Source organism: Lissotriton vulgaris, chromosome 4_1 (assembly GCF_964263255.1).
Source record: "Lissotriton vulgaris chromosome 4_1, aLisVul1.2, whole genome shotgun sequence".
Taxonomy (NCBI): domain Eukaryota; kingdom Metazoa; phylum Chordata; class Amphibia; order Caudata; family Salamandridae; genus Lissotriton; species Lissotriton vulgaris.
The window spans coordinates 711,025,013-711,037,101 of NC_141691.1; positions in this window are offsets into that span (position 1 = coordinate 711,025,013).

A 12,089-nucleotide genomic window follows, 5' to 3' on the forward strand; every position below is an offset into this window, starting at 1 on the left:
AGAAAGCATAAAGTGTTCTTACAACATAATTGAAAGTGAAAAAGAAAAACGTACCTGAAGGTTACACTTGATTTGTACCTTGTCCCCATAAGCCACAAACGTCAGAGTTGCTACTATATAGTGTACATGTCCTAGCTACATTCTGCAATTTAAATTAAGTCGGTACCTAATACGCTTCCAGAATTATAGTGCTCAACATAGTCTGTAGTATTTCTTATTCATTTCAATTGGGTGACCAGATGGCTGCAAATTGAAAATTGCGTCGTATGGATTCATATTGCGTTGTATGTACCTCCTGTGTATGCCACATGCATTTAAAATGGCACAATGTAGTAGGGTATGCTATAGAATGTGTTGCAGTTGGAAATCAAGCTCTATCTAGTATGGATCATGACTGATGACACAAGATACGTGACTCATTTTGCAAAAACTTGAGGCAAATTTAAAAAAATGTGCATTTATTCACTGAAAGATTATCACCACTTCTAAGCATGGCACATGCATGAAAATGATCACAGAGCAGTGGCATGATGTTAACTGTATGCTGCACTTAGAATTATTGATCCAGATTGTATGGTTGTAGAAATATTTGCCAAAACATAAGGCATACTTTTTCAAACATGTGACGTAATTGAAAAACATCATACATTCAACTTCACATTTTGACTAGTTCCCAATATGCCACATACATGATACTTCACATGGGTATGTAGAACAGGACTAGGAACAACTTGCATTTTAAATTATGTCTCTATCATATATAGATTGTGAATTGTAGCAGAAAGCATAAAGTGTTCTTACAACATAATTGAAAGTGAAAAAGAAAAACGTACCTGAAGGTTACACTTGATTTGTACCTTGTCCCCATAAGCCACAAACATCAGAGTTGGCACTATATAGTGTACATGTCCTAGTTACATTCTGCAATTTAAATTAAGTCAGTACCTCATACCCTTCAAGAATTATAGTGCACAACATAGTCTGTAGTATATCCTATTCATTTCAAATGGGTGACCAGATGGCCGCAAATTGAAAATTGCGTCGTATGGATTCATATTGCGTTGTATGTGCCTTGTGTGTAAGCCACATGCATTTAATATGGCACAATGTAGTAGGGTATGCTATAGAATGTGTTGCAGTAGGAAATCAAGCTCTATCTAGTATGGATCATGACTGATGACACAATATACATGACTCATTTTGCAGAAACTGGAGGCAATTTTTGAAAAACATGCATTTAATCAATGAACAATTCTCACCACGTCTAAGCATGGCACAGGCATGAAACTGACCAAAAGGCAGTGGCATGATGTTAGCTGTATGCTGAACGTAGAATTATGGATCTGGATTGTATGGTTTTAGAATTATAGGCCAAAATGTAAGGCATACTTTTTCAAACATGGACGTAATTGAAAAACATCATACATTCAACTTCAAATTTGGACTAGTTCCAAATATGCCACATACATGATACTTCACATGGCTATGTAGAACAGGACCAGAAACAATTTGCGTTTTAAATTATGTCTCTATGATATATAGATTGTGAATTATAGCAGAAAGCATAAAGTGTCCTTACAACATAATTGAAAGTGAAAAAGAAAAACCTACCTGAAGGTTACGCTTGATTTGTACCTTGTCCCCATAAGCCACAAACTTCAGAGTTCACAATATATAGTGTACATGTCATAGCTACATTCTGCAATTCAAATTAAGTCAGTACCTCAAACGCTTCCAGACTTATAGTGCACAACATAGTCTGTAGTATATCCTATCCATTTCAATTGGGTGACCAGATGGCCGCAAATTGAAAATCACGTCGTATGGATTCTTATTGCGTTGTATGTACCTTGTGTGTAAGCCACATGCATTTAAAATGGCACAATGTAGTAGGGTATGCTAAAGAATGTGTTGCAGTTGGAAATCAAGATCTATCTAGTATGGATCATGACTGATGACACAATATACGTGACTCATTTTGCAAAAAATGGAGGGAAATTTTAAAAAACATGTGTTTTATCACTGAAAGATTCTCACCACTTCTAAGCATGGCAAAGGCATGGAAATGACCACATGAAGGTGGCATGATGTTAGCTGTATGGTGCACTTTGAATTATGGATCCAGATTGTATGGTTTATAAATTATGGGCCAAAACGTAAGGCATACTTTTTCAAACATGTGACGTAATTAAAAAACATCATACATTCAACTTCACATTTTGACTAGTTCCCAATAAGCCACATACATGATACTTCACATGGGATTGTAGAACAAGACCAGGAACAATTTCCTTTTTAAATTATGTCTATATCATATATAGATTGTGAATTATAGCAGAAAGCATAAAGTGTTATTATAACATAATTGAAAGGGAAAAAGAAAACCTACCTGAAGGTCACACTTGATTTGTACCTTGTCCCCATAAGCCACAAACATCAGAGTTGCCACTATATAATGTACATGTCCTAGCTACATTCTGCAATTTAAATTAAGTCAGTACCTCATACCCTTCCAGAATTATAGTGCACAACATAGTCTATAGTATTTCTTATTCATTTCAATTGGGTGACCATATGGCCGCAAATTGAAAATTGGGTTGTATGGATTCATATTGCGTTGTATGTACCTTGTGTGTAAGCCACATGCATTTAAAATGGCACAATGTAGTAGGGTATGCTTTAGAATGTGTTGCAGTTGGAAATCAAGTTCTATCTAGTATGGATCATGACTGATGACACAAGATACGTGACTCATTTTGCAAAAACTGGAGGCAAATTTTAAAAAATGTGAGTTTAATCACTGATAGATTCTAACCATTTCTAAGCATGGCATAGGCATGAAAATGAGCACATGGAGGTGGCATGATGTGAACTGTATGCTGCATTTGGAATTATGGATCCAGATTGTATGGTGTTTGAATTATGGGCCAAAACGTAAGGCATACTTTTTCAAACGTGTGACGTAATTGAAAAACATCATACATTCAACTTCACATTTTGACTAGTTCCCAATATGCCATATACATGATACTTCACATGGGTATGTATAACAGGACTAGAAACAAGTTGCATTTTAAATTATGTCGCTATGATATATAGATTGTGAATTATAGCAGAAAGCATAAAGTGTTCTTACAACATAATTGAAAGTGAAAAAGAAAAACGTACCTGAAGGTTACACTTGATTTGTACCTTGTCCCCATAAGCCACAAACGTCAGAGTTGCTACTATATAGTGTACATGTCCTAGCTACATTCTGCAATTTAAATTAAGTCGGTACCTAATACGCTTCCAGAATTATAGTGCTCAACATAGTCTGTAGTATTTCTTATTCATTTCAATTGGGTGACCAGATGGCTGCAAATTGAAAATTGCGTCGTATGGATTCATATTGCGTTGTATGTACCTCCTGTGTATGCCACATGCATTTAAAATGGCACAATGTAGTAGGGTATGCTATATAATGTGTTGCAGTTGGAAATCAAGCTCTATCTAGTATGGATCATGACTGATGACACAAGATACGTGACTCATTTTGCAAAAACTTGAGGCAAATTTAAAAAAATGTGCATTTATTCACTGAAAGATTCTCACCACTTCTAAGCATGGCACATGCATGAAAATGATCACAGAGCAGTGGCATGATGTTAACTGTATGCTGCACTTAGAATTATTGATCCAGATTGTATGGTTGTAGAAATATTTGCCAAAACATAAGGCATACTTTTTCAAACATGTGACGTAATTGAAAAACATCATACATTCAACTTCACATTTTGACTAGTTCCCAATATGCCACATACATGATACTTCACATGGGTATGTAGAACAGGACTAGGAACAACTTGCATTTTAAATTATGTCTCTATCATATATAGATTGTGAATTGTAGCAGAAAGCATAAAGTGTTCTTACAACATAATTGAAAGTGAAAAAGAAAAACGTACCTGAAGGTTACACTTGATTTGTACCTTGTCCCCATAAGCCACAAACATCAGAGTTGGCACTATATAGTGTACATGTCCTAGTTACATTCTGCAATTTAAATTAAGTCAGTACCTCATACCCTTCAAGAATTATAGTGCACAACATAGTCTGTAGTATATCCTATTCATTTCAAATGGGTGACCAGATGGCCGCAAATTGAAAATTGCGTCGTATGGATTCATATTGCGTTGTATGTGCCTTGTGTGTAAGCCACATGCATTTAATATGGCACAATGTAGTAGGGTATGCTATAGAATGTGTTGCAGTAGGAAATCAAGCTCTATCTAGTATGGATCATGACTGATGACACAATATACATGACTCATTTTGCAGAAACTGGAGGCAATTTTTGAAAAACATGCATTTAATCAATGAACAATTCTCACCACGTCTAAGCATGGCACAGGCATGAAACTGACCAAAAGGCAGTGGCATGATGTTAGCTGTATGCTGAACGTAGAATTATGGATCTGGATTGTATGGTTTTAGAATTATGGGCCAAAATGTAAGGCATACTTTTTCAAACATGGACGTAATTGAAAAACATCATACATTCAACTTCAAATTTGGACTAGTTCCAAATATGCCACATACATGATACTTCACATGGCTATGTAGAACAGGACCAGAAACAATTTGCGTTTTAAATTATGTCTCTATGATATATAGATTGTGAATTATAGCAGAAAGCATAAAGTGTCCTTACAACATAATTGAAAGTGAAAAAGAAAAACCTACCTGAAGGTTACGCTTGATTTGTACCTTGTCCCCATAAGCCACAAACTTCAGAGTTCACAATATATAGTGTACATGTCATAGCTACATTCTGCAATTCAAATTAAGTCAGTACCTCAAACGCTTCCAGACTTATAGTGCACAACATAGTCTGTAGTATATCCTATCCATTTCAATTGGGTGACCAGATGGCCGCAAATTGAAAATCACGTCGTATGGATTCTTATTGCGTTGTATGTACCTTGTGTGTAAGCCACATGCATTTAAAATGGCACAATGTAGTAGGGTATGCTAAAGAATGTGTTGCAGTTGGAAATCAAGATCTATCTAGTATGGATCATGACTGATGACACAATATACGTGACTCATTTTGCAAAAAATGGAGGGAAATTTAAAAAAACATGTGTTTTATCACTGAAAGATTCTCACCACTTCTGAGCATGGCAAAGGCATGGAAATGACCACATGGAGGTGGCATGATGTTAGATGTATGGTGCACTTTGAATTATGGATCCAGATCGTATGGTTTATTAATTATGGGCCAAAACGTAAGGCATACTTTTTCAAACATGTGACGTAATTGAAAAACATCATACATTCAACCTCACATTTTGACTAGTTCCCAATATGCCACATACATGATACTTCACATGGGTATGTAGAACAGGACTAGAAACAATTTGCATATTAAATGATGTCTCTATCATATATAGATTGTGAATTGTAGCAGAAAGCATAAAGTGTTCTTACAACATAATTGAAAGTGAAAAAGAAAAACGTACCTGAAGGTTACACTTGATTTGTACCTTGTCCCCATAAGCCACAAACATCAGAGTTGGCACTATATAGTTTACATGTCCTAGTTACATTCTGCAATTTAAATTAAGTCAGTACCTCATACCCTTCAAGAATTATAGTGCACAACATAGTCTGTAGTATATCCTACTCATTTCAAATGGGTGACCAGATGGCCGCAAATTGAAAATTGCGTCGTATGGATTCATATTGCGTTGTATGTGCCTTGTGTGTAAGCCACATGAAATTAAAATGACACAATGTAGTAGGGTATGCTATAGAATGTGTTGCAGTTGGAAATCAAGCTCTATCTAGTATGGATCATGACTGATGACACAATATACGTGACTCATTTTGCAAAAAATGGAGGGAAATTTAAAAAAACATGTGTTTTATCACTGAAAGATTCTCACCACTTCTGAGCAAGGCAAAGGCATGGAAATGACCACATGGAGGTGGCATGATGTTAGATGTATGGTGCACCTTAAATTATGGATCCAGATTGTATGGTTTATGAATTGTGGGCCAAAACGTAAGGCATACTTTTTCAAACGTGTGACGTAATTGAAAAACATCATACATTCAACTTCACATTTTGACTAGTTCCCAATATGCCATATACATGATACTTCACATGGGTATGTATACCAGGACTAGAAACAAGGTGCATTTTAAATTATGTCTCTATGATATATAGATTGTGAATTATAGCAGAAAGCATAAAGTGTTCTTACAACATAATTGCAAGTGAAAAAGAAAAACGTACCTGAAGGTTACACTTGATTTGTACCTTGTCCCCATAAGCCACAAACGTCAGAGTTGCCACTATATAGTGTACATGTCCTAGCTACATTCTGCAATTTAAATTAAGTCAGTACCTCAAACGCTTCCAGACTTATAGTGCACAACATAGTCTGTAGTATATAGTATATCCTATCCATTTCAAGTGGGTGACCAGATGGCCGCAAATTGAAAATCACGTCGTATGGATTCTTATTGCGTTGTATGTACCTTGTGTGTAAGCCACATGCATTTAAAATGGCACAATGTAGTAGGGTATGCTATAGAATGTGTTGCAGTTGGAAATCAAGCTCTATCTAGTATGGATCATGACTGATGACACAATATACGTGACTCATTTTGCAAAAAATGGAGGGAAATTTTAAAAAACATGTGTTTTATCACTGAAAGATTCTCACCACTTTTGAGCATGGCAAAGGCATGGAAATGACCACATGGAGGTGGCATGATGTTAGATGTATGGTGCACTTTAAATTATGGATCCAGATTGTATGGTTTATGAATTATGGGCCAAAACGTAAGGCATACTTTTTCAAACATGTGACGTAATTGAAAAACATCATACATTCAACTTCACATTTTGACTAGTTCCCAATAAGCCACATACATTATACTTCACATGGGTATGTAGAACAAGACTAGGAAGAATTTCCTTTTTAAAGTATGTCTCTATCATATATAGATTGTGAATTATAGCAGAAAGCATAAAGTGTTCTTACAACATAATTGAAAGTGAAAAAGAAAAACCTACCTGAAGGTCACACTTGATTTGTACCTTGTCCCCATAAGCCACAAACATCAGAGTTGCCACTATATAGTGTACATGTCCTAGCTACATTCTGCAATTTGAATTAAGTCAGTACCTCATACGCTTCCAGAATTATAGTGCACAACATAGTCTATAGTATTTCCTATTCATTTCAATTGGGTGACCAGATGGCCGCAAATTGAAAATTGCGTTGTATGGATTCATATTGCGTTGTATGTTCCTTGTGTGTAAGCCACATGCATTTAAAATGGCACAATCTAGTAGGGTATGCTTTAGAATGTGTTGCAGTTGAAAATCAAGCTCTATCTAGTATGGATCATGACTGATGACACAAGATACGTGACTCATTTTGCAAAAACTGGAGGCAAATTTAAAAAAATTTGAGTTTAATCACTGAAAGATTTTACCCACTTCTGAGCATGGCAAAGGCATGGAAATGACCACATGGAGGTGGCATGATGTTAGATGTATGATGCACTTTGAATTATGGATCCAGATTGTATGGTTTATGAATTATGGGCCAAAACGTAAGGCATACTTTTTCAAACGTGTGACGTAATTGAAAAACATCATACATTCAACTTCACATTTTGACTAGTTACCAATATGCCATATACATGATACTTCACATGGGTATGTATACCAGGACTAGAAACAAGGTGCATTTTAAATTATGTCTCTATGATATATAGATTGTGAATTATAGCAGAAAGCATAAAGTGTTCTTACAACATAATTGCAAGTGAAAAAGAAAAACGTACCTGAAGGTTACACTTGATTTGTACCTTGTCCGCATAAGCCACAAACGTCAGAGTTGCCACTATATAGTGTACATGTCCTAGCTACATTCTGCAATTTAAATTAAGTCAGTACCTCAAACGCTTCCAGACTTATAGTGCACAACATAGTCTGTAGTATATCCTATCCATTTCAAGTGGGTGACCAGATGGCCGCAAATTGAAAATCACGTCGTATGGATTCTTATTGCGTTGTATGTACCTTGTGTGTAAGCCACATGCATTTAAAATGGCACAATGTAGTAGGGTATGCTATAGAATGTGTTGCAGTTGGAAATCAAGCTCTATCTAGTATGGATCATGACTGATGACACAATATTCGTGACTCATTTTGCAAAAAATGGAGGGAAATTTTAAAAAACATGTGTTTTATCACTGAAAGATTATCACCACTTCTGATCATGGCAAAGGCATGGAAATGACGACATGGAGGTGGCATGATGTTAGCTGTATGGTGCACTCTGAATTATGGATCCAGATTGTATGGTTTATGAATTATAGGCCAAAACAAAAGGCATACTTTTTCAAACATGTGCCATAATTGAAAAACATCATACATTCAACGTCACATTTTGACTGGTTTCCAATATGCCACATACATGATACTTCACATGGGTATGTAGAACAAGACTAGGAACAATTTTCTGTTTACATTATGTCTCTATCATATATAGATTGTGAATTGTAGCAGAAAGCATAAAGTGTTCTTACAACATAATTGAAAGTGAAAAAGAAAAACGTACCTGAAGGTTACACTTGATTTGTACCTTGTCCCCATAAGCCACAAACATCAGAGTTGGCACTATATAGTGTACATGTCCTAGTTACATTCTGCAATTTAAATTAAGTCAGTACCTCATACCCTTCAAGAATTAGAGTGCACAACATAGTATGTAGTATATCCTATTCATTTCAAATGTGTGACCAGATGGCCACAAATTGAAAATTGCGTCGTATGGATTCATATTGCGTTGTATGTGCCTTGTGTGTAAGCCATATGCATTTAAAATGGCACAATGTAGTAGGGTATGCTATAGAATGTGTTGCAGTAAGAAATCAAGCTCTATCTAGTATGGATCATGACTGATGACACAATATACATGACTCATTTTGCAGAAACTGGAGGCAATTTTTGAAAAACATGCATTTAATCAATGAACGATTCTCATCACTTCTAAGCATGGCACATGCATGAAAATGACCACAGAGCAGTGGCATGATGTTAACTGTATGCTGCACTTAGAAGTATTGATCCAGATTGTATGGTTGTAGAATTATGGGCCAAAATGTAAGGCATACTTTTTCAAACATGTGACGTAATTGAAAAACATCATACATTCAACGTCACATTTTGACTGGTTCCCAATATGCCACATACATGATACTTCACATGGGTATGTAGTACAAGACTAGGGACAATTTTCTGTTTACATTATGTCTCTATCATATATAGATTGTGAATTATAGCAGAAAGCGTAAAGTGTTTTTACAACATAATTGAAAGTGAAAAAGAAAAACGTACCTGAAGGTTACGCTTGATTTGTACCGTGTCCCTATAAGCCACAAACTTCAGAGTTCACACTATATAGTGTACATGTCCTAGCTACATTCTGAAATTTAAATTAAGTCAGTACCTCAAACGCTTCCAGACTTATAGTGCACAACATAGTCTGTAGTATATCCTATCCATTTCAATTGGGTGACCAGATGGCCGCAAATTGAAAATTGCTTCGTATGGATTCATTTTGCGTTGTATGTACCTTGTGTGTAAGCCACATGCATTTAAAATGGCACAATGTAGTAGGGTATGCTATAGAATGTGTTGCAGTTGGAAATCAAGCTCTATCTAGTATGGATCATGACTGATGACACAAGATACGTGACTCATTTTGCAAAAACTGGAGGCAAATTTTAAAAAATGTGCGTTTATTCACTAAAAGATTCTCACCACTGATAAGCATGGCACATGCATGAAAATGACCACAGAGCAGTGGCATGATGTTAACTGTATGCTGCACTTAGAATTATTGATCCAGAGTATATGGTTGTAGAATTATGGGCCAAAACGTAAGGCATACTTTTTCAAACATGTGACGTAATTGAAAAACATCATACATTCAACGTCAAATTTTGACTGGTTCCCAATATGCCACATACATGATACTTCACATGGGTATGTAGATCAAGACTAGGAACAATATTCTGTTTACATTATGTCTCTATCATATACAGATTGTGAATTATAGCAGAAAGCGTAAAGTGTTCTTACAACATAATTGAAAGTGAAAAAGAAAAACCTACCTGAAGGTTACACTTGATTTGTACCTTGTCCCCATAAGCCACAAACATCAGAGTTGCCACTATATAGTGTACATGTCCTAGCTACATTCTGCAATTTAAATTAAGTCAGTACCTCATACGCTTCCAGAATTATAGTGCACAACATAGTCTATAGTATTTCCTATTCATTTCAATTGGGTGACCAGATGGCCGCAAATTGAAAATTGCGTTGTATGGATTCATATTGCGTTGTATGTACCTTGTGTGTAAGCCACATGCATTTAAAATGTCACAATGTAGTAGGGTATGCTTTAGAATGTGTTGCAGTTGGAAATCAAGCTCTATCTAGTATGGATCATGACTGATGACACAAGATACGTGACTCATTTTGCAAAAACTAGAGGCAAATTTTAAAAAATGTGCGTTTAATCACTGAAAGATTCTAACCATTCCTAAGCATGGCACAGGCATGAAAATGAGCACATGGAGGTGGCATTATGTTAACTGTATGCTGCATTTGGAATTATGGATCCAGATTGTATGGTGTTTGAATTATGGGCCAAAACGTAAGGCATACTTTTTCAAACGTGTGACGTAATTGAAAAACATCATACATTCAACTTCACATTTTGACTAGTTCCCAATATGCCATATACATGATACTTCACATGGGTATGTAGAACAGGACTAGAAACAAATTGCATTTTAAATTATGTCTCTATCATATATAGATTGTGAATTGTAGCAGAAAGCATAAAGTGTTCTTACAACATAATTGAAAGTGAAAAAGAAAAACGTACCTGAAGGTTACACTTGATTTGTACCTTGTCCCCATAAGCCACAAACATCAGAGTTGGCACTATATAGTTTACATGTCCTAGTTACATTCTGCAATTTAAATTAAGTCAGTAACTCATACCCTTCAAGAATTATAGTGCACAACATAGTCTGTAGTATATCCTATTCATTTCAAATGGGTGACCAGATGGCCGCAAATTGAAAATTGCGTCGTATGAATTCATATTGCGTTGTATGTACCTTGTGTGTAAGCCACATGCATTTAAAATGGCACAATGTAGTAGGGTATGCTTTAGAATGTGTTGCAGTTGGAAATCAAGCTCTATCTAGTATGGATCATGACTGATGACACAAGATACGTGACTCATTTTGCAAAAACTAGAGGCAAATTTAAAAAAATGTGCGTTTATTCACTGAAAGATTCTCACCACTTCTAAGCATGGCACATGCATGAAAATGAGCACATGGAGGTGGCATGATGTTAACTGTATGCTGCATTTGGAATTATGGATCCATATTGTATGGTGTTTGAATTATGGGCCAAAACGTAAGGCATACTTTTTTAAACGTGTGACGTAATTGAAAAACATCATACATTCAACTTCACATTTTGACTAGTTCCCAATATGCCATATACATGATACTTCACATGGGTATGTATAACAGGACTAGTAACAATTTTCATTTTAAATTATGTCTCTATGATATGTAGATTGTGAATTATAGCAGAAAGCATAAAGTGTTCTTACAACATAATTGAAAGTGAAAAAGAAAAACGTACCTGAAGGTTACACTTGATTTGTACCTTGTCCCCATAAGCCACAAACGTCAGAGTTGCCACTATATAGTGTACATGTCCTAGCTACATTCTGCAATTTAAATTAAGTCAGTACGTCATACGCTTCTAGAATTATAGTGCTCAACATAGTCTGTAGTATTTCTTATTCATTTCAATTGGGTGACCAGATGGCCGCAAATTGAAAATTGCGTCGTATGGATTCATATTGCGTTGTATGTACCTCCTGTGTATGCCACATGCATTTAAAATGGCACAATGTAGTAGGGTATGCTATAGAATGTGTTGCAGTTGGAAATCAAGCTCTATCTAGTATTGATCATGACTGATG